Source organism: Echinops telfairi, unplaced genomic scaffold (genome assembly GCF_000313985.2).
Source record: "Echinops telfairi isolate 266 unplaced genomic scaffold, ASM31398v2 ScPeMD7_19;HRSCAF=73, whole genome shotgun sequence".
In the NCBI taxonomy this organism is placed as follows: domain Eukaryota; kingdom Metazoa; phylum Chordata; class Mammalia; order Afrosoricida; family Tenrecidae; genus Echinops; species Echinops telfairi.
This window is the reverse complement of record NW_022103916.1, coordinates 4,152,073-4,174,699: the sequence shown is the minus strand read 5'-3', so window position 1 is coordinate 4,174,699 and position 22,627 is coordinate 4,152,073. Positions and strand designations below refer to the sequence as shown.

At 41.8% G+C, this 22,627-nt stretch overlaps 1 long non-coding RNA gene across 1 annotated transcript; it reads left to right on the top strand.

Moving 5' to 3' along the window:
- The first annotated feature begins 2,085 nt into the window (after positions 1-2,085).
- Positions 2,086-5,127, top strand: LOC123521471. The gene is made up of 3 exons (XR_006679912.1): positions 2,086-2,222; positions 3,668-3,744; positions 5,057-5,127. It is a non-coding gene; the product is annotated as an uncharacterized LOC123521471 (long non-coding RNA).
- The last annotated feature ends 17,500 nt before the right edge of the window (positions 5,128-22,627 follow it).

Below are 22,627 nucleotides of genomic sequence, written 5' to 3'. Positions count from 1 at the left end.
CTGATAACCCTTAGGGAGAATAACCCCTGACCTACTTCTGTTGACTTCCAAGTTTACAGTCATTTGCCACATGTAGCAAGTAGCTATGTTTGGGATATATTTGGGGGAAACATCTTGGGAGAAATCCTTCTGTTTCCCACAGATTTTGATAGTCATGATGGCTTCAAACTTGTGCAACCAGAGATAATTTTGCTGTTCTAACTGAAACTTTCTTGAACATGAAACGGATTGATAGGAAGACTTACATATACCAGGACATAAGATGCAAACATGATTTAACCTAGACTCCATGAAGCTTAAACTATGTCAATAAAATATTTTGGCACGTTTGCACAAAAAAGACAAACCATATGGAATGCTTTTCACTCTTTTTCTATATACTTTAACGTTTCTAAGTGTAACCTTAACATGTTAGTTAAGACATAATTCAAAGACTATTTCATGAGGACTTCCATTAAGAAAGAGCGTGGAACATTTTAAAGAAGAGTTTTATTCATCTTTGGCAGGTATCGAGTTTAAGTGTGAGGAGGTGTGACACGGGGACCCGCGGGCTTCGGGCAGGTCCGCCCGCAGTTTCCAGGAGGAAGATCCCCGGAGCCTCTGTGCGCCGTGGCTCTAGCGGTCTGTGGAGGGGCCAGGACCGGGGGAGATGTGCGCAGTGGAGGGGCGGAGTTGCGTTAGGTAAAGATGGCACTGAACCGAGGGGCATGTGTGGAGGTGTCTGATCGCTGGGGGCAGCTGGAACTGCAGACAGAGCACAGCCTTCAAAGCCCTAGGGAGCTCAGTGGGAGAGGGCGGGGCCTGGGGGTGGGACACGTCACAGCACTTGGCCTGAGCGTCCCTGTGCTTGCCCACGTGTGCCCCCTCTGTGCTGACCACTGGTTGTGCCATTGTGATGCTGTGCCCGCCTCAGACGGGGGCGTCCAAACCCGTGGCTCTCCGGATCTCAGATTCAGCGGGTAGGAGTGCCCCTCAGGGCTCAGGGCTCCTAAGAGAGGGAGTGTGAGCGCCAGAGACTCCCGGGTCAGGTCCACGGGGTTTGTGCCTTTGAAGGGGGCAAGTCTTCCCATGTGGTCCATGTTTGCTGTCCCAGGCTTAGCACCACCGGGGCCCTGTGGGGAGTGGCGGCCCCCAGGGAGGGAAGGCGGTCGGGCTGTGGAGGAGAAGGGTGGATTGGAAGGTGGGGGCAGTTCTTGGGAGCTCTAGTGGAGGTTTCTGGGACCCGGGGCACCTGGCACCCAGCCCAGAGCCCCCGTTCCCGAGTCTTCAGTGGGCACCTGGGCAGGGGAGCGGGCTGGTTTTCAGCAAAAGTCGCTTCATCATGGAGCCCCCTATTGGGAAACCGGTACCCTTAGGAAAGGCTGCTGGTTTCTGGTCAAGTAGGTGAGGGTGAGTCACGGACCAAATCGGCTGTGAAAGAAATAGAGGGATTTGCAGACAGCCTTTTTGCATGGGATTGGAAAGCAGACAGTGATTCCCTTAGGATTCCTTGTCGAAATAGTCACAGGTGCCCAAAGGGTAGAATCACTCACTGTCCCTAGAAAGCGTTTCAGAGCCCTTACTGTTCATTCTCTCGGTACCCCATTTTCTACTTTTAGAGCGAAGAATGCCGAAACGCAAGCGAGGCCAAGGCCGAGGCCGAGGAAGACCTGGAAATGGTCAGACACGTGCTAACCCGGAAGCTGGTCCTGTGAGTGTCTTTAGCATCCTATTTACATTGGCAGAATTCTGTTTGGTGGCAGGGTGCGGGAGAAATGAAAAATCTGTGAGGCCATACATGTCTGTTGTGTAAGGAACCTTCGTGCCAAACATGGATGGAGACTAAAGCTTAGGAAGGACATAGTATGATAAGGAGAATGGCATTCTGATATGTCCTGGATGTGGATGCCATGTCCCTGGAAGCAGCCCCCGTGACATGACGATCATGATTATTTGTGAATAAGTAAGTGCATTTACAGAGAAGAATATTTGGAAAAACCTTTTATTTGTGATTTTCAACTAGTATGTATAGATGTGCCTTCCGTTCCTGTCACAATATTAATGGCTATACTCCTTATTTGTACTCCCAAGACCCAGCAACCCACCGCTGACCCACGCCCTGAAGAAGATGCTTATCCGGGGCCACGTGGAGGAATTTCCGGCTGCTCGTCAGCTGAAGGTGAAGGGGGGGAGCAAGGAACATTTGAGATCTCTCCTATTAGGTTCCACTGGACATTAATTCGGTAAGAGGGCAAGAGGGCATAGTTTGTGTCTCCATACAGTTCGACAATATGAGATGTTTTTCCACGTTTAATATTTGACCAGTCTTATCGTGTAAGGCTTATTTGTATGATAAAGCCCATGTCTAAGCTCTTCGGTAACAAAAAATAGAAACTACATTAAATTAATCCATGATATCATACACTATTTCCCTAGTGAAAACTTGTCTTCTGTGCTTCTGAAGCCACTCATTGCATCAAGGTTGAGCATATCTAGAATACTATGACTCCTGGATGATAAGAGAAATTTTAGAGCTTTTCTGAGTATTAAAGTCTTCAATATATATTGTTAGAAGACTAATCTAGTTCAGTCTTTGTTTTAATGTTTTACTTGGAAAAGAATTCCAAATTTTAGAAAAGCTAAAACTACAGATAGTGCTTTACCTGTACAGATGAACTTTACCTTGATTTACAAATTCAGTTTTACCACGTTTGCTTTGTTTTCACTCTCCTCACCAGACTATTAACAGAACTACTTGTATGGGAAAAGCATTAGGGTTGTTCACACATCCTAATGTAGTTCGGTATATACAGTATTTCTGAAGCACAAGAATATTGTCTTATGTAAACCTAGTATAATGTCAAAATGCAGGAAATTCACTCTTGGGAAAATATTTTATACTGTACAGTCTGTCCCAGTTTCATCAGTTGTCTCAATATTATGCTTTATGGCGCATTTTATCTGTTATCCAGGATCGTATCAGATACCTCTTATAAATGTCTCTTTGGTCAATTAATCTGGAAGTTTTTCTTACTTTTTCTTTGTCTTTCATGACAATGACATGGTATATTTTTGGAATCCAAAAAAGTTGTTTTGCACAATGTTCTTCAATTTATGCATGGATGTTATTATTTTCAGAGACCTTGTCACTCGTTTTGTGGGGTCTAATAGGTGCTGGGATGTAACGGAAATGTGAAGGATACCTGTCTTGATCTCTACTCAGAGAAATTCATGTATAGAAATGACTGCTTTGATTATATAAGTGCAATAATACAAGTATATCTATCTAGCTTATTAAGTGACAATTGAGGTTGTCTTTATAAAGCTGTCCTGAACAGTCTCAGGGAAAGAAAAAGTCATGGATGAGCTAATGCTTGGGAATCTAATTCCCCTGTTTATTCCTACGTGGGCCTCCAAGAAGCCCTGGTAACATTGCGGTTGTATTTGGGCTCCTGACTGCCAGTGTCACAGTTGAAAACCGCCAGCCTGTCCGGGGGATAAAGACAAGGCTTTCTACTGCCCCAAAGACTAACAGTCTTGGCAAACCATAGGGGCAGTTCTGTCCTGTCCTGTGGGGTCGCTGTGAGTAGGATGGACTCAATAGCTGTGAGTGAGTGAGCCTACACAGCTTCATTTCATAATACCAATTTATGCCTGATTGCCTACAGTAATAATTATTTACTTATAGAAGGGGCTGGACAAGAAACTGACAGCCTGGAAAAGGTTATCAACAAGCCTGACGGTGATCAAGGAATTCATCCAAAGGTAAAGGAAAGAATCCCACTACACTGTAACCTAGTATAATGCTTGAAGCAGGTACGTTATTCATTAAGAATGAAAGTTACAGTGTTGCTGTTTTCTACAACACTGCCTTTCAGTGACACATTTCACAGACATGAATTATTTTAAAGGTACTTCAGGTACCAAATATTTGACTTACAGACACTGTCAAGGACAAGAGTAAATTAGGCCGAAGTCATATTGTTGAATTCTAAAACATAGATGCATTTTATTACTTTGGGACATAAGGTTTTTTTACATCAAAGGCAACCCAAATGCATTATTTAACATACTACCTGAACAGCACACTAGTATTGGGTTTATTTTGCCAGAACTGTTTCTCAAAAAGTGATGTTCTCTTAGAGACAGCAAAATATAAAGCTTTTCCAAGCTGCTTTTTAATTTTGATGCAGTCTGTGGGAAATGCTAGCATTTCCCTTCTCTTTGTCATTCCGTCCATGAGCAGGAGGTAAGAGGTCTATGCGATGCCAATGGCTTGCATTTAACGAGCAACTAAAAGCTGGGCAGTACTGCCGCAGAAAGGCCTGGCAGTCAGCTTTCATAAAAATTGCAGCCTAGACAACCATAGGGAGCATTTGTACTTTCAGTAGATGGGCTTGTCATGGGGATTGTCAGGGATTTTTGTGGTCACATTGGCGTCAAACTAGTGCGACCCATGATAATTTTGTTGTTCTAACTGAAAATTTCTTGAGCGTGAATCAGATTGATAGGAAGACTTATATATACCAGGACAAAAGATGCAAATAGGAGTCACGCTAACACGATTTTACCTAGACTCCCAGAAGCTTAAAATATGTCAATAAAATATTTTTGCACATCTGCGCAAAGAAGACAAACTGTATGGAATGTTGTTCGCTCTTTTTCTATTTAACATTTCTAAGTGTGACCTTAATATGTTAGTTAAGACATAATTTGAATACTACTTCATGTCAATAGTTCTTCATTTCAATTAGTTAGGTCCTTTTTTTTTCAACGAAAATCATGGCCTATTTTTTCAGTCTTCCTAAAATTTTCTTTAAATCGGCTCAAAGAATTTAACTTCTGTGCTTAAGTCACCTTATTTCTTCATAACACAAGTAAAAGCGAGTGTCTTTAAACATATGGCCATGGGCCTGAAAATGTACCTTAGATTACTAGTCTTTGCAAGGGTTAGGAATCCTCATTTAGCTGCATTTCAGAGAACCAAATTCGTAGGGCCCTTTGTGTGACTTTCTGATTGATCTATTAAATTTTTGCTAATTAAGGGATGTTGCCCACTCTTCTGCTTATCTTACAGGGGATGAAGAGAATCATAACACAAGTACACAGCAGAAGGCTTGCAAATTTGATGCCTTAAGTTCAATAAAGCACTACCTGTTCTAAGGACTCGTGTACCTTCTTTGTTACGTCTATTCCTAGGAATTTTATACCAGGTAACTGGTATCAAGTTTTAAGAGGACGATAGTCAATTTAGAGTTGACACATCGAAGTGATAATTGTTTGATGCATGGATTTTGTGTCTGGCAAACTTGTTAGACATGATCATTGGAATTGTCTTGACCACCTGTTGAATTCTCTACATACGTAATCAAATAATACACAAATATGGCTTTCTTTTCTCATTTTGAATCTTTATGCATTTTGTGTCTAGCCCCTTACCCTAGGGCGCTGGCCAGATAACCCAGGACTGTAGTTATTTAGACTGTGTTCTCGAGAGAAACAAAAGCAGGGCACTTATGATTTTACATATATAGATATGCCATACATACTCGTGTATAAGCCCAGTCCCCCGGCACATTTTTAATGCAGTTTTTATGGTGGAATGAGGTGCCTGATATTTGGGTCCGCTTAGACTAGCATATATACAGCCGAAGATATATACAACATAAGAAATAAGCAGCTCATTAGTCCACAGAGCAGCAAAAATGGTTCAGTTCCACTCACTCCCATGAGACGGTTCGTACACTGGCAGTCCTTAGTTCACGGGGGCTGCTGAATGCAAGGGGAAAAAGCAGACAGCTGAGTCTTCTGTGGACCAATAAAGGCAGTCCGGCCACATGCAGCAAACAACAGAGCAGGTCACCAACAGTCAGCCAGATGACCGGGTCCCATGGTCCCCAGCTCAAGTGATATATACACCAGCAATGTGGCGAAATGGGGCTTGAAGGAACCGCCAACTATAGTGACACCATCCACGGGTTGGGTGTCCCAAAGGTAGTGTAGCTCGCAAATTGATGCAAGAAGCTAGTTAAGGTAGCTGCACACTGGTCTGATCATCAGAGAGCAAGAGACAGACAGGCAAGGCTCGCCGAGCCATTTAGCTATTTGGCCTTCAATTAAATTGCAACCTTCTTAATCCCACATTTGTTCATAGGCCAGGTTGGCACAATAAACATACCCATCAGACATGGTAAATGGAAGTGATAATATATTCCCGATGGACATCACTCTGAGGCACACTCCAGTTTTAAAATATGTGCATCTAGACCACAGTCCTCTCCCTGTGTAGGCCAGGAGAACTCTGTTGTAATAATCCAGCAGCACTGAAGTACAAGCTGGGCAGTGCGTGCTAGGCCAAGACAAGCCAGCGCCAGGACTCTCGGAGGCACACTGTGTCTGGAACAGACTCCCTGGTCCTCCAACATTGGTGGTTTCCTCTGAAGTCTGTGTACATGCCCGTCCTGGGCTGTCATCCCTAGCACCAGCACCAGCAGTGGCTTTCTAGCAATTCCCAGCCAAAACCAAGACCTGAGCCGCTTATTCTGGGCTGTAGCTCCATGGGCTCCATTGTGCGACTTCCCAGTGCCCCCTAGCTCTCACAACCGGATTGCTATGAAGTACCTCAGACCCACCCCTACTACACCCTGGCAGCTCCACAGACCAAAGCTGCTGGCCTTTCATTCACAACTGCTGCCCAACCCTAGGACTCTGCTAGGGCTTCAGGGTCTTGGGATTGTGTCCTTGAGCTTAGGCTGATGACGAGTCATAGGGGAAGGGCCAGCCTAGAGGATGGTTTCACTGTGCCTTGTCCCTCCCACTTGCATTGGAAATAAGAGTTGGCCCACTCCCCATGTTACTCAGCAACATCTGCAAGGTCAGAAGGCTGCCTGGCAAAGGGATGTGCCTTTGCAGGTCTAGCAGCCCTTGCTTCTCTGGCCCTCAAGGTCTGGAGTCTCAGCCTGCCCTGGGGAGAGCTGGGGCTCCATCCTCCAAGTGATGGGCAGAGTTTGAATGAGAAATCGCACCGGGATGGTGGCCGTTAGGAGAGACAGTCTCCAGGGCAGTAATCATGGTCCATCTGATCTCCAGGCTGTGTTTCTTAGAACTGGGCCTCTGAGTTGACGGTTCAGCACCTCGCAAATGCCCTGGACTTGGCAACCTCTGGGTCCCCACCCCGCAGTGTTGAGGAAAGTCAGCATGATGAAGGGAAGGATGACAAATTAGGACTACCATAGGGGATGGGCAACCTTCTACTCCACGAATTCTAAGCGTGATCTCTTCAAGGGGATCTCTTCCCTCTCAGCCATTGGCGGAGTGCCCTTCCAAGTACACTGGCTGTGAGTGGAAAGAGCTCGAGCCATCTCTTTTCTCTACTTAAAACCTGTGTGTACCTTTCCTATGTTACTGATCATTTTTGAGACTTAGGTTTTTAAAAAATCATTTACTTGGTGGCTTATACAAGTCTTATCACAATCCATACATATGTCGTGTGAAGCACATTTGTTCATTTGTTGCCCTCATCATTCTCAAGCCATTTGCTTTCTACTTGAGCCTTTGGTATCAGCTCCTCATTTTCCCCTCCCTCCCCACTCCCACCTCCCTTGAACCCTTGATACTTTATAAATTATTATTATTTTATCGTGTCTCACACTGTTGGACATCTCCCTTCACCCTCTTTTCTGTTGTCCATCCCCCAGGGAGGAGGTTATATGTACAACTTTGTAAATGGTTCTCCCTTTTTACCCCATCTTCCCTCCACCCTCATGGTATCGCCACTCTAACCATTGGTCCTGACGGGTTCATCTGTCTCCTATTCCCTGTGTTCCTGGTTCCTATCTGTACCAGTGTACATCCTCTCGTCTAGCCAGATTTGTAATATAGAATTGAGATCATGGTAGTGGGGGGAGGAAGCATTTCAGAACTAGAGGAAAGTTGTATGTTTGATCGTTGCTACACTGCACCCTGACTGACTATCTTCTCCCTGAGACTCTTCTGTAAGGGGATGTCCAGTTGTCTACAGATGTGCTTTGGGTCCCCTCTCTGCACTGCCCCTAATTCTCAGTGATATGATTATTTGTTCCTTTATGCCCGATACCTGATCCCTTCAACACCTCGTGATCACACAGGCTGGTGTGCTTCTTCCAGGTGGGCTTTCTTTCTTCTGAGATAGATGGCCGGTTGTTTACCTTCAAGCCTTTAAGACCCCAGATGCTATATCTTTTTGTAGCTGGGCACCATTAGCTTTCTTCACCACATTTGCTTATCCACCCCCTTTGTCTTCGGAGATCATGTGGTTTATAAATTACATGTAATTTCTGCCTTGCAGGATTTCCGTAGAAATTAAAAAGAATATATGACTGATCAAAGTGAACAGTTCATCTTTTTATAGAGGAGACTGGTGGTGGTGGTTTTATCAATTGTTACCCCAAGGTCAGCAGTTTAAAACCACTAGCAGCTCTGCAGGAGAAAGATAAAGCTTTCTACTCCCCCAAAGATTTACAGTTTCTAAAATCCACAGGGGCATTTATACCCTACCCTACCAGATCACTATTGGTCAGAATTGAATCTAGGGTAATGAGTTTGTTTTTGGGATGCATACTCTACTGCTATTGTTACGTTCATTGACTGATTATTTGGTTTAATATTGAACCATGTGGTGAGTTCATTTCCAGACCTGAAAGGTGACTAAGAACAATAGTTTCAGGGGTTCCAATGGATTTTTATCTGATCAGTAAGTCTAATACTTTCTATCATTTTGAGTTTTGTTCCACATTATTCTATAAATTTATCTAAAATCTATTTCTCATATGATCCCTTTCAGAGACATTGGTAATGATAACCATTTACCATGTAGTTCTTCTGGTCTCTGGGCCATGGAGACTGGTTTTTGTATGATTCATTATTCCAATGGATTAATTGTTCCAATGTATCTTTAATTCTCTTCATTCCTCTTTTCTCCGGATAGGGAGAGACTAATAGTTTCTCCTTAGATGGCTGCTCTTGACCTATTAAGAACTCACTCGTTACTCAATAAAGTAGAACATTGTCTTTGTGGATTATATTACCCCAATTGACATTGGTGTCCTTGCAAACCATGGTCCTGAACCTCAGGCCTGTGTCTCATTAACTCAAAATTCTTGGTTAAGTCCAGGAAGTTTATATAAGTTTGTCTCCTGTGGGAGTTAACTAACTTTTTGTCAACTTGAAGATATATAAAGGTGTAGGGTTGAAGTCATACCTGTAAAGCAGGTCATAGCCTGATGATGCTTCTTAGGGGTGTGATTTCTTATGAGGAGTGTGCTGGGAGCTTCTCTTTCTCTCTGCTATTGATCTTGAAAGCTGCTGGTGCCCCCCCCCCCAACCTGTTTCCAGAGATCTTAGATCTATGAGACTTTGCACCCACCAGTCTGTGTGATCTTGCTGCTATCTATATCATTGTATGTGGCTGTGTGAGTTCAAAGATGGGCTTAAGGATTAGTATCAGATTTATAGAATTGAGTTGGATTGGGCTGGGATGTTTTCTTGTTATGTAATTACTTCTTGATATAAAGTTATTTCTTTTAAAACATTTATTTATATCTTACACCATCCAATGTATCTGTTTACCTACATTTCTGTTATTTACTCCCCTCAAGTGGGGCTATACTGTCATCATTGCTATTGGTTCCCCTTATTCCCCTTTCCTACATCTCTTCCCTTGCCCTCAGGGAATTATTACTCCCATTTCTATTTCTGAAGTGTTTATCATGCATTGAACGACCTTAATTATACAGATGAACATATACAGGCCTCACAAGATTAATGAGGTGCAACTAAACTATAATAGTAAGGGGAAGAAAAAAATTAAAGAACTAGAGGATATTCCGGTGCTTCATCAGTGCTACACTGCACCCTTGATATATCATCCCTTCCATGTGGCCCTTTTGTGAGGGACTGTCCAATTACCTTACAAGTGAGTTTTGTGTTTCCACTTTGTCTATGCTCTGTCATGTCAATTTGATTGCTCATTTAAAAAATTTCTGATACCTATTCCTGCTGACACCTCATGATCGCACAGAGTGCTTTGTTTCTTTCATGTGGGATTTGTTGCTTCCCTGCTGGATGGCCACTTGTTTGACTTCAAGCCTTTAAGACCCCAGATGCTATATCTTTTGATAACCGGGCACCATCAGCTTTGTTCATCACATTTGCTTATGCACCCATTTTGTCTTCAGCAATCATGTCAGGAAGGTGAGTATCATACAATGCCACATTGTTCAAACAAACCGTTCTTGTACTTAGGTAAGATTTAAGTAGAGGACCAAAGTCCATCTGCTTCATTATTTATTTACATATATGTATGTGTGTGTATATACACACATATATAGACACATACACCTATCTTTACGTTTATATATTTACATATATACATATCTATATTTATACCTATATATGTAATTTTTGCTTTCTTATTCTTTCCTTGTTTCCTTTCCTCCTGCCCCACTATCATGTTTACCCATCGTTCACCTTTCAGTAATTCCTCTTGGATACATTTCAATTGATCAAACACAACCAGGAATGCTATACCCTCCTCACCATCAAATTTAGATCACTTGCTATTCTCCTGTCCCTGTCATTACGTGCTCATCACTCCCCTCCCATGCCCCCCATCCACCCTGGAACCGTTGATCCCATTGCTGTATTTTTGGGTGTGATAGTAACATAAACTGGTGTCTATTTGAGACTTGAGAGGATTATGAGTGAAGGGGTGGAGTCCGGTCTGTCAGTCAATCAAAATATAACCAATGAGGTGTTTATGTGTGTATGGCCTTCTCCTGAGAATTCTGGGGATCCTGGATTTCCTCCTTGGAGACAGAAGAGACTCTCTCTCTTCTGACTTCCTGTGAGACATCCCTGAGGAGAAGCCACATGGACCTACCCTGATGCAGCCCTGGGTGCTGGAGAAACCATGTGGAGACCCCTCCCAGCACTAAGATGCTTACACCACTACTCGGTCCAAAGCCTTTCTACCCACTGGCCTGTGATTGTCTTGCATTCAGCGTCATTGCATGTGTTTCATAAGTCTGAAGAGGACTTTATAGATTGATATCGGACATATGGGTCAATGTTGGACTTATGGGCTTAGGACTGGGTTGGGATGCGAGAATACAAATAGTTCCAAGTCTAAGTGTGGCCAGTCTGAACTACCAACATGGGGGCAAACCAAGAGGGGAGTGCAACAGAGCATCAATGGGAGCAATGTCATGAAGTCCTGGAGGAATCTTCATTATAGACTTCTGACTTGGGAGGCAGCACTTGGCACCTCATCTGAACTGGTTGGGGGATAGTCACAAGGGAGCCACACTGAAATTTTAAAGGTGCAACGGAATTGGGGTCTTGTAGAAGCCACAGCCTTTGGACAGGAATGCTGAAGACTAAAAGGGTACAAATGCTGTTAGGTAAGTGGGTCCTGGGTTACGGATCCCTGGAAGAAAAGGGGATTGAACCAATGGTTTATAGCAGGGTCTGTTCGCTGGTTAACAGAGAGATACAACATACATACAAGCATGCCTGATTCAATTGATGTATGGATTGTGGTTAGAGTTGTACGAGCTCCCAATAAAATGATTTTTTTTAAAAAGCAAACAGAGGGATACTCATCTACTCTGGGTGAGGACAGCAGTTAGACTTGGAATTATTTGTAAATTCTTTCTTATATGTGCATGAGTGTCTTTGAGTTTGTTGCTGTAGTCAACTCGGCCTAACATATCCCCTGTATATGTGCAAATATCCTCTGCAAAACCTGTATATGAAGATATTTCTGCATCTATAGATATGCATATTTATATATGTGTGTGCACACACATGCATATGTATATGCATATATATCTATATTTGGGTTACTGCTCTTATTTTATTATATATATATCAATATGTACACTAGAGGTAATACTTATTCATATGATATTTCTGTTTCCAATTTTTTTTTCATTTTTATTGGGGGCTCTTATAACTCTTATAACAATCCCTACCTCAATTGTATCAAGCATGTTTGTACATATGTTGCCATCAGTATTTTTTAAACACTTACTTTCTATTTGAGCCCTTGATAGCAGCTCCTCTTTTTTTCCCATCCTCACCCCTCTCCCCACTCGTGACCCCTTGATAAATTATAAATTAATATTATTTTAATATTTTATACCGACTTTTATCTCCCTTCCCCCACAGTGTCAGTTGTTCATCCTCAGGTGGGGTGGGGGTTGTGGTGGTTATGAGTCGATCATTTCTATCAGTTCCATCTTCGTTCTCTCTTCTCCCCACCTTCCCCCAACCCTCCTGGTATCGTTTCTCCAATTTCTGTTTCTGTGGGGTTTATCTGACCTGCATTCTCTGTGTTGTGAGCTCTTATCTGTACCAGTGTACATGTTCCAGTCTAGCCAGAACTGAAAGGCAGGATTGGGGTCATGATAGTGGGGTGTGTGTGAAGAAGCTTCAAGGAACCAGAGGAATATTGTGTGTTTAATCAGTGCTATACTGTGCCCTGGTTGACTCATCCCCTTCCTTGTGACCCCTTTGTCAGGGGATGTCCCATTTCCTACAGATGGGTTTTGGGTGTCTGATCCAACCCCCTTATTCTGAACAATATGGTTTTTTGTGGATTTGTTTGTTTGTTTGTTTTGGGTCTTCTGATGCCTGTTACCTGATCCTGTCGACACCTTATGTGTTAGTCTGGGTAGAATAGGGAAACAAATCCATAGACACTCATATGTGTATAAGAAAGAGCTTTATATACCAGAGCAGTTGAATATTGAGAAAGCATCCCAGCTCAGTCCAGATCAAGTTCATAAGTCTGATCTTAGCCTACATGTTCAATACCAATCTATAAAGTCCTCTTCAGACTCACAAAACACATGCAATGATGCCAAATGCAGGAAGATTACAGGCCAGTGGGCGGGAAGTCTTGTGGATCCAGTGCTGTTGTATACATCTCAGCGCTGGCAGGGGTCTCCACGTGGTTTCTCTGGCTCCAGAGGTCTGGCTGCCATCAGCCTGTCTCCATATGTCTTCTACACAGGATGTCTCGCGGGGAGTAAGCATTGTCCCTCCTCCAGCAAGCTATTTATCTCCTTAGCTCCTCCAAATGAGGTCATCAAGCTACTACCTGATTGACAGGCTAGACTCCACCTTTTCACCCTGAATGCTCAAACTGACACCAGATTATGTAACTACAACACCTCATGATCACACAGGCTGGTGTGCTTCTTCCATTTGGGCTTGTATCCCACTCTATTCATGAGTTGCTCCATGTGGTTACATTGTCCTCAAGGTTTGGTGCACAGTGGTGGGGTCTGCATGCACACTCCCATAACTGTAGAGACATAAACAGTGCTCTCCCCCTGTAGGGGTTAGTGCCCTGCTCCCCCAGTGCCATCGTCTCCCTATTTATCCCCCTTTCTCCCTCCTTCTCCGTTTTTGTGTTGGAATAACATGTATATACTTGGGTTTGGCCTGTCCCCACCCAACTGCCTGGACCTGAACCCATATAATGTGAGAGAAGTGTTTTTTCCCCTCTATACCTTCCGTGCTGATTATACTTAGCTCAGTGGACTGATGTTGTATGTACTTATACTTTTTAATTGGCTAAATTCACTTAGCATAATTTTCTTCAACTCTTCCCATGAGATGACATCCTTCCTGTGATCATCAGTGCTTTTTAGTGATGCATAGTACTGCATTGTTGTATGTGCCAGAATTTTCTAATCCACTCATTATCGATGGAAATTTAGGTTGTTTTCAATTCTGTGATTGTGAATTGTGCCACAATAAACATTTGAGCTATTTCTTACCTCTTCTGGGTATATACCAGTAGAGGGATTGCTTGGTCATAAAGTAGCTCAATTTTCATTTGCTTTAAATCTTGCCAGACCACTTTCCACAGTAGCTGTATGTATCTACATGACCACCAGCATTGGAGGAGGGAGTTCCTATCTCACTACATCTCCTGCAACATTTGTTGCTCTCCGATTTTCTGATTTGAGCTATCCACAAGAGTGTTAGGTGGTATCACATAGTTGTTTAAATGTGCATTTCTCCGGTGGCTAATGATCGGGAGCATTTTCTCATGTTTATTGGCCATTCAGGTCTCCTACCTAGTGAAACTTCTGTTGCCCATTTCCTCAAGGGGTTAACTGTTTCTTCTTTTTGCAGGCTAGGAGGGTATTGTAGATTTTAGTAATAAGCCCTTTGTCTGCCATGTCATTGCTTAAACCAGTCTGTGGGTTTTCTTGTACTCTCTGGGTGAAGTCTTTCAACACACACAGGTATTTTATCCTTAGTATATCCCACTTGTCGATTTCAGCTTCATCTGTGTGTGTACCCTTCCCTATTACAGTTAGTCTATGTATTCCCTGAGCCAAGGTTCTTAGGCTTGTCCCTATTCCTTAATTGATGGTCCTGATAGTTTGGGGGTTTTACTTCTAAGTCTGTGATCCACCTTGAGTTTGTTCTTGTGCATGGGGTGAGGTAAGGGTCTTGTTTCATTTTTCTAGAGGTATGTATCCATTTTTTCCAGCACCACTTGTTAAAGAGGGCATCCACCTCCAAATCAATACTTTTGGGGACTTTGTTGTGAGTTATCTATATGCTTATGGCTTTATTTCTTGGATTTCTCTTTTTTTCCCATTGATCTGAGTATCTGTTATAATTCCAGTACCATGCTGTTTTGACCACTGTGGTTGTGTAGTAGGTGGTAAAATCAGGTAAAGCAAGCCCTCTGACTTTGTCCTTCTTCTCGAGGAGTTCTCTGCTAATTCTGGGCTTCTTTCATCTCCATATGAAATTGGTGGTCAGTTTTCCAATTCTTTGAAAAGGTTGTTGGTATTTGAATTGGGAAAGTATTAAACTTATATAGTGCCTTGGGTAAGATTGATATCTTTACTATATTTAGTCTTCTAATCCACGAGCATGGGATATTCTTCCATTTGTGGAGGTCACTTTTTGTTTCCTGCAGTAGGGTCCTTTAGTTTTTCTTGTATAAGAATTTTTTGTTTGTTAAATATATCCCTAGATATTGGCTATTGTGAAGGATACTGCCTTCTTGGTCTCTCCTTCCATGGTCTTGTCCAATGTATACAGCAAACCAATAGACTTCTGTTTGTTGATCTTGTATCCTGTCACTCTTCCAGATTCCTCTATTGCTGCCAATGCACCTGTTGTGGAGTTTTTAGGATTTTCTTCTTTTTTATTTTTTATTTTGATGAGGGGGTTGGGTGTGGGTGTTCAATGTATGAATCATGTCATCTTCAAATCACAGTAGTTTCACATCCTCCTTCTCCAGATGGATACCTTAAATATCCTAGTGCTTCCTAATGTTGTTAGCTAGAACTTCCAGTATGATGTTGAATAGAAGTGGGGACGAGGGGCAACCTTGTCTGGTTCCCATTTTCAGTGGGATTATTTTCGTCTTTTCTCCATTGATTATGATGTTGGCAGTTAGCAATTAACTTGAGAAAATTTCCTTCCATTCCTATTTTCTTGAGAGACTTAATTAGGAATGGGAGGAGGTTGAATGTTGTCAAATAGTTTTTCTGCGTCTATCAATATTATTATGTGATACTTATCCATTTTTATTATCAGTGTGATGAACATTGATGTACATTTGGATGTTGAACCATCCCTGCATCTCTGGAATGACTCCTACCTGATCATGATGGATGATATGTTTTATATTATTGACCAATATTTTGTTAAGAGTTTTTGCATCCACATTCATTAGAGATATTGGTGTGTAGTTCTCTATTACTGTAGGACCCTTGCCCCATTGGGGTATGTAAGTTATACTGGCTTCATAGAATGAGTTTGGGAGTTTGCCGTCTTTTTCTATGCTTTAGAATAATTTGTGGAGGATCAGTGTCAGCTCTTCCCTGAATGCTTTGTAGAATTCTCCTGTGTAGCCATCTGGTCTGGGAGCTTTATGCATTGGTAGTTTCTCAATAACCATATTTATTTCTTCTTTTGTTATGGGTCTGTTAAGGTTCTTGACCTATATCTGGGATAATCTAGGGAGGGATTCTTCCCCATATATTTATTCATGTCTTCCATGTTGTTGAATTCATTAGAATACAGACTTTCATAGTACTGTGTGATTATCCATTTAATAACGTTGGGGTCCATTGTGATTTCCCCAGTTTCATCCCTCATTCTGGCAATTGATGTTTGCTCTTTCCTTTGCTTAGTTAGGCTTGCGAGCAATCTGTCTGTTCTGTTGATCCTTTCAAAGAACCCAGCATTTTTGCTGCATTATTTTTTGCGTTTTTCTAGTGTCTAACTATTTGTGTAACTCTGCCTTGATTTTTATTATTGCTAATCTTTTGCTATTGGAGGTGTTTTTTCTGTTGACTCTGTTGTAATTTCTGGAGGTTTTGTGATAGCGTATCAGTTATAAGTCTCTCCTTTTTCATATATGCACTAATCGCTATCAAAATTCCGCTGATAACTGCTTTTGCTGCTTTTGCTCACTGGCCCTAGTCTACTGATCCTTTCAGCATTGAAAACTGCCCATCCTTGTTTATTGTTATGGTTAGTACCTTGAGATCAATTTTGTCAGAGATTAGGATTGCAACCCCTGATTTTTTTAAATTGCCGTTTGCCTGGTAAATTTTCCGCTAATTATTCTTAGTATATATTGGTTTGCAAACTCAAGATGCATCTCTTTCAGGCAACAGATTGATGGATTATGTTTCCTGAGCCAGTCTGCTAACCTTTGTCTTTTAATGGGTGAGTTGAGGCTGTTGACAAACAGTTATTATGATTATCTGTGGTTTCATTGCTGTCATCTCATACCTTTTGAGTTGGGTGTTTTCCTATCTCCATATAAGTGTGCTGTGTTTATGTGGGGGGGCTTCATTCTTGCCTTATTTTCCCTCTGAGTCAATGTTATCTTGGCAGTTGTTTATGGCACTTTGACTTCTGGATGGATTTGCGCAATATGGTGATCTCCTGCCTGTGCTTGGTAAATGTTGGTCTTCTGACCACAGTGAGTCAGCAAAGATTTTCCATTGATAATTTAGCTGTTGACTTATTCATTGTGTCTTGTTCTGGAGACCAATTATTCGAATATTGTTCATATTCATAACATCTGTCATTGACCTCAGGTTTTCTTCAGCCTCTTTGATTATCTTGTTTGACTGTCTTTGCCATTTATTGAAGTCTGCCTGAATGTCCGGGGAGAGGGTGATTGTTGCTGGTACAATTCTCTGCCTCTTCTAGTCTGTTGGTGAGGTCAATGATCTTGTATTTTGCTTCTGTTACCTCATCCATTAGTTCTTGTATTTACTTTTGGTGCGTGGACTTTATCCGCTCTGTTACGGACTTCATCTCCTGTATCATTGTGTCATAATTCTGCGTTGCTCCCCTCATATCTTGTATTATTCCAAGCAGCATTCTGAAGATTTGTTTCTGTGGCAGTCAACATCTGACTCTGATATTAGCATAATTAGGTTCACAGCCTCCTCTGCTGTTGCATCTTGTTTTTCTTATTTTCTTGTTGAGGATGTTGAGGTATGTTGCTGTCTGCATGCCATTTTGGAAGAACTAGGTGCCACATTCCTGGGAAAACAAGGAGTCCTGATCTCATTCTCTGTGTGACTTATAAGAGTGTTTCAGAGGGCTACCTGTGGCCTACTATGGTGGTGAGTCAGACTGCTATGTAGGCAGGGTTCTGCAGTAAATCAGTCACCAGGGTCGGTGAGGGATTTTGGAGGCTGTGCTGAGGCACACAACTGTAGGTATGCTTTGCTTGGGTTGGGGTGGGCCTACAGTGCAGACCTGGGCCTGGTCTGTACTGTCTGGCCACAATTTGCAGCCTTTTAAAGGCTCTCTGTGTAGCCCCAAACTGATAGAACCAGTTTTTGGCTTGGATTGTGGATGTCAGAACCTGTTGACTTTTCCTGTTTTGTTATGTTAAAATTGTAGGCTGTGCTCTTGGGATTAGCATTCTGGGTGTCTGGTTATGTTAATGCTATGCTCAAGGCCAGAGTTCTAGCCGCTTACATTCAAAGTTACACAAAGGAACACAGTCTGAAATTTAAAGCCTTTTAAAGAGAAAATTTTTTTCCTTTTTATAATGGGCTTGTGGGCTGACCTTGTGTGTAGTTACATAATCCGGTGTCAATTTGTGGAGGGGTAGAGTCTATCCTGCCAATCAGGTTGCAGCTCGATAACCTCATTTGGAGGTACCTGGGAGATAAATAGCTCACTGGAGGCCAGTACACTCATTCCCTGTGAGACATTGCTGTAAACAAGTCACCTGGATCTACGCTGATGCAGCCAGAGCCCTGGAGCTGGAGGGGCGATATGGAGACCCACACCAGCGCTGAGATGCTTCTACTACTACAGAATCCACAAGAATTTCCACCCACTGGCCTGTGATCTTCCTGCATTCAGCGTCATTGCATGTGTTTCATGATTCTGAAGGGGAATTTATAGATTGGTATCGAGCATATGGGCTAATATCACACTTGATCTGGGTTGCTGTCTCAATATTCAATTGGTCTTATATATAAATTTCTTTCTTATACACATATGAGTATCTATGAATTTGTTTCTCTCTAGTCAACCCAGACTAACACATTATGGTACCAATAGTGGGGTACTAGAGAAACAAATCATTAAGATGGAGAGTGGATATTTGTTTGGCCTCTGCCTCAAGGTAATTCTTCTTTTTTGATGAGCCGGAGGTCAGATATGTCTATGTAGTTTACTGAGTTGTTTTCTGGAAAGAATACTGGAAGTCAAAGCTTTGATTATTTTGTTGGGTTTTTGTCTTTGGTTATTCCTGTGTGAAATGGTGAAAATAAATATGATTAATGTATATTTTCAGCTCAGGGTTAGAAATTGTTCCTTGAATTTCCCAGAGATGCTTAGTGAAAATGGCTGACAGAAAGCCTGGCTCTGGCTTGATGCTGTCAGAGGCATAATCCCATATTTTATATCAATAGAATATTTTAGATAAGGATTAAGATAAAATAGATATGGATTGAACTTTACTGTTTTAAGAATTGAATTTAGGATCTGACTCTACTTTATTTATTCTGACTTCTTCTGATTATTGTTATTGACATAATGATTGATAGAAATGATTATTGGCGAGCATTAGAGAGCTTGTGAGCCCACTTATCTTCAGCCATTAAAATTGGAACTTTAAATGGGTTTAGGACATTCCTCCAAAGAAGACTCTTAAAAGAGAAGTCCCACCCAGTGTCTTCAGTGCTCATGACATTCAAAGGTGAAGAGACTTGTCTGGGGGTTGTTGACAGATTGTAAAATGAAAGGAACTCTCTGGATTTTTGAATTTTGAACAAGTGGCTTTTGTCAGAAGCTGGAAAAAATCTGGAACCACAAAGAAAACTCCTTTCTAGGACTGAACGTTAAAGGGAGCCTATGGCAGCCTGAAATGCTTGTTAGGTGACCACCTGGTTCTACTTGTTGAGTGGAAGTGGGAGAAAATCAGTAATAGAGAGATGGGTGGAGTTTGGCCACTGACACCATGGACCTGTTTCACAGGGACTAGAGGATGGGTTGACTGGTCTGAAGTTCATGACCAGGGAGCTAGAGTTGTTGAGAATTTGTGGTGGACTTACGGTCTAAAGGCAAGGCAACCAATGGGCACCCTGGTGAGTCTAAATGAGGCAGCCCACCTGGAGTTGACCAGAACCTTACCAGATGGAGAGAAGATATTTCAGTCTGTGAACGAGTGCATGTTGCTGCTAACTTTATGGATCACCAGCCCTGATTTGACTTTGCTTATGGATGCAGACATCACAAGGTTTTAACTGGGATGAAGATTCTTAACATCAAAGACTATGATTGTTCCCCAGAGCACTGGGTTGATATAAGTGGGCAGTATAAAAATTGGAAACCCAAAATGGGGAGAATAAAGGTATGAAGTGGCTGGCTTACAAATTTTCATAGGTGCTGCAATATATTCATAGGATTATAGGATTAAGGCATAGGTGTTACTTAACTGCAATTGTTAGGTATAGAATATTGTTGCATTGTTCATTTACAGAATATTGTGCTAATATAGGATGACACATAATGAATTAAATGCTTGTTAGTTTTATCCTGTTAGGTAAATATATGATTTTTATTATTGTTTTGCTTAAAATTATGTATGGTTAAAATTAGGAGAAATAAATTTGAAACAAAAAAATTATGTATGGCTAAGGAGTTGTGTAAAAGTTTCAAGTAGACAGGGGGTGGTCTCAGGTGGTTACATAATCTGGTATCAACTTGTGAAGGGATGCAGCTTGATGACCTAATTTGGAGGTTCCACGGAGATAAATAGCTTACTGGAGGCTAGATACACTCACTTCCTGTGATACCTTCCTGAAAACAAGCCACATGGAGCTACATTGATTCAGCCAGAGCCCTGGAGCTGCAGGAGCCACGTGGAGACCCACGCCAGCACTGAGTTGCTTCTACCACCATATGATCCACAAGACTTTCCACCCACTGGCCTGTGATCTTCCTGCATTTGGCACCATTGCAAAAGTGTTTCGTGAATCTGAAGAGGAATTTATTAAATTGGTATTGGACATATGGGCTAATATCGGACTAATGGACTTGATCTGTACTGGGCTGGGATGTCTTCTCAATATTCGTTTGGTCTTGTATGTAAATCTCTTTCTTATACACATATGAGTATCTGTGAATTTGTTTCTCTAGTCAACCCAGACTAAAACACGTGGTATTGGAGCTGTGTCCTTTTGTCCCCCAGGGAAGGGGGACCAGTTTAACAGAGTGAGCTTTGGGCTGAATGGATCTGACTTCTCCCTTGACTGCACTCCTGTGTCACTCCCACCTCTGTCCTGCAAGCACTTCAGGTTATGCTCTGGGGAATCAGTGTTGTCACAGGTAAATATCCTAGCAGCTCTTCAATTACTGCAAATTAGTGTCAAATGATCTATCCTTACCCATGCTGGCAGGTGTGGAGCTGGGGAAAGGGGGAAAGCAGATGGCCTTTGTAGTCACTCTTTTCCTGGCTGGGGAGGGGAGCAGGGGAGATCTCAGAGAAGGGAACTATGGTGTTAGTTCTTATAGCTAGCTCTCAGAGGCTCTCCTTGAACCTGGGATTATGACCACTTTTAGACAGCAGCCTGGGAAAATTACTGCTTGCTGGGTTTCTCAGCTATTGGGTGCAGGAAGGGGTGGCAATGTGTTAGCGGAGCCCGTGAGCAGACCTACTGAACTTAGAGTGTTTCAGCGAGTACTCATATCACTTTGTGGGTGAAAATCACAGGGGGAGGTCTGAACCAGACCCTAGTACATTGAATCTATTTTTAGCACCCAGCCTTATCTCTTAATTTTTTTGGTCTAACAACAGGAGTATCAGGCATGCATTTCTATCTGGACACCATCTTAACAACTCCTCCTTTTCCCAATTTACAGGAATCACCATATGGTTTTCCAACAAGTTTTTCACCATTCTTTAGTTCCAACAACAGTGTATGAGGGTTCTAATCACTCCATACCCTTGTGAGCATTTGTAGTTTTCTGTTCTTGGTTTTGTTTGTACTTTTCTATCAATTTCTAGGGTAAGATGATAGCTTATTGATTTGATTTGCATCACTCTAAAAACGAATGATTGGAAGCACTTCATCATGTGTTTGTTGGGTGCCTGAATATCCTTTTTAGTGAAGTGTCTTTTCATGTCCTGTAGCCATTTTTAATTGAATCATTTGTCTTTTTGGTGTTGAGGTTTTAAAATTCTGTATAAATTTCAGAGATTCATCCCTTGTTTGATTCATCATTGCCAAAAACTTTTCCCATTCTACAAGTTCTCTTTTCACTCTTTTGTTGGAAATCATTTGATTCACATAAGTGTTAAAATTTTAGGAGCTCCCAGTTGTTTAGTGGGTTTCTATGTTTTCAGTTGTGCTTGATAAGGAATTTATATCATGCATACAAGAAGAATCACAATATACCCAGAAATGAATCCACATATAGAAGTCTCAAAAATAAAATAAATCAAAAGACTGAGAAATAGGAACTAGACACTTCAAGTGTCTAGTTAAACAAGTATAAAGCAAAAAAGATAAAATATATGGTTTAGTTACACAACTCCAGAATGTAAAGTAAGTCAATGTAGAACTAACCATTTCAAAAGTTGGGTATATAATAATAAATAGCAGGGCAACTTCAAAGAACACTAAGAAGTCTCAAAAATTTTTAAATCTTAAACACTCACTAAACATTAACACAGCAACAAAGGAAATGAGAAAATCCAAAATTAATTGAGCACAGAAAGTTTACATGAAATAAAGAAATACTTGGTCACATACACACACAGCCACAGCATAATGTCAGTACTAATTCCATATCTTGATCAAACTGTTGGGCAATATGGCATGTGTATTGACTCCCAAATCACAGCAAATGAGTTAAATAAATAAAGAAAGGCATAGATTCAGGAATGGGTTTTGGGCTCACACTAAACCCTAGCCCTTATTTAAGAATAATCAGTCATTGCCCTGCTTGATATTCACTGTGGTAGTTACATACTATCATGTCAACTTGAAGATATTAAGAATGAAGGAGTGTTGTCTAGCCTGTCAATCAGGTCACAACCTGATGATGCTTTCTTGTGGGCATGGCCTTCTCATAAGGA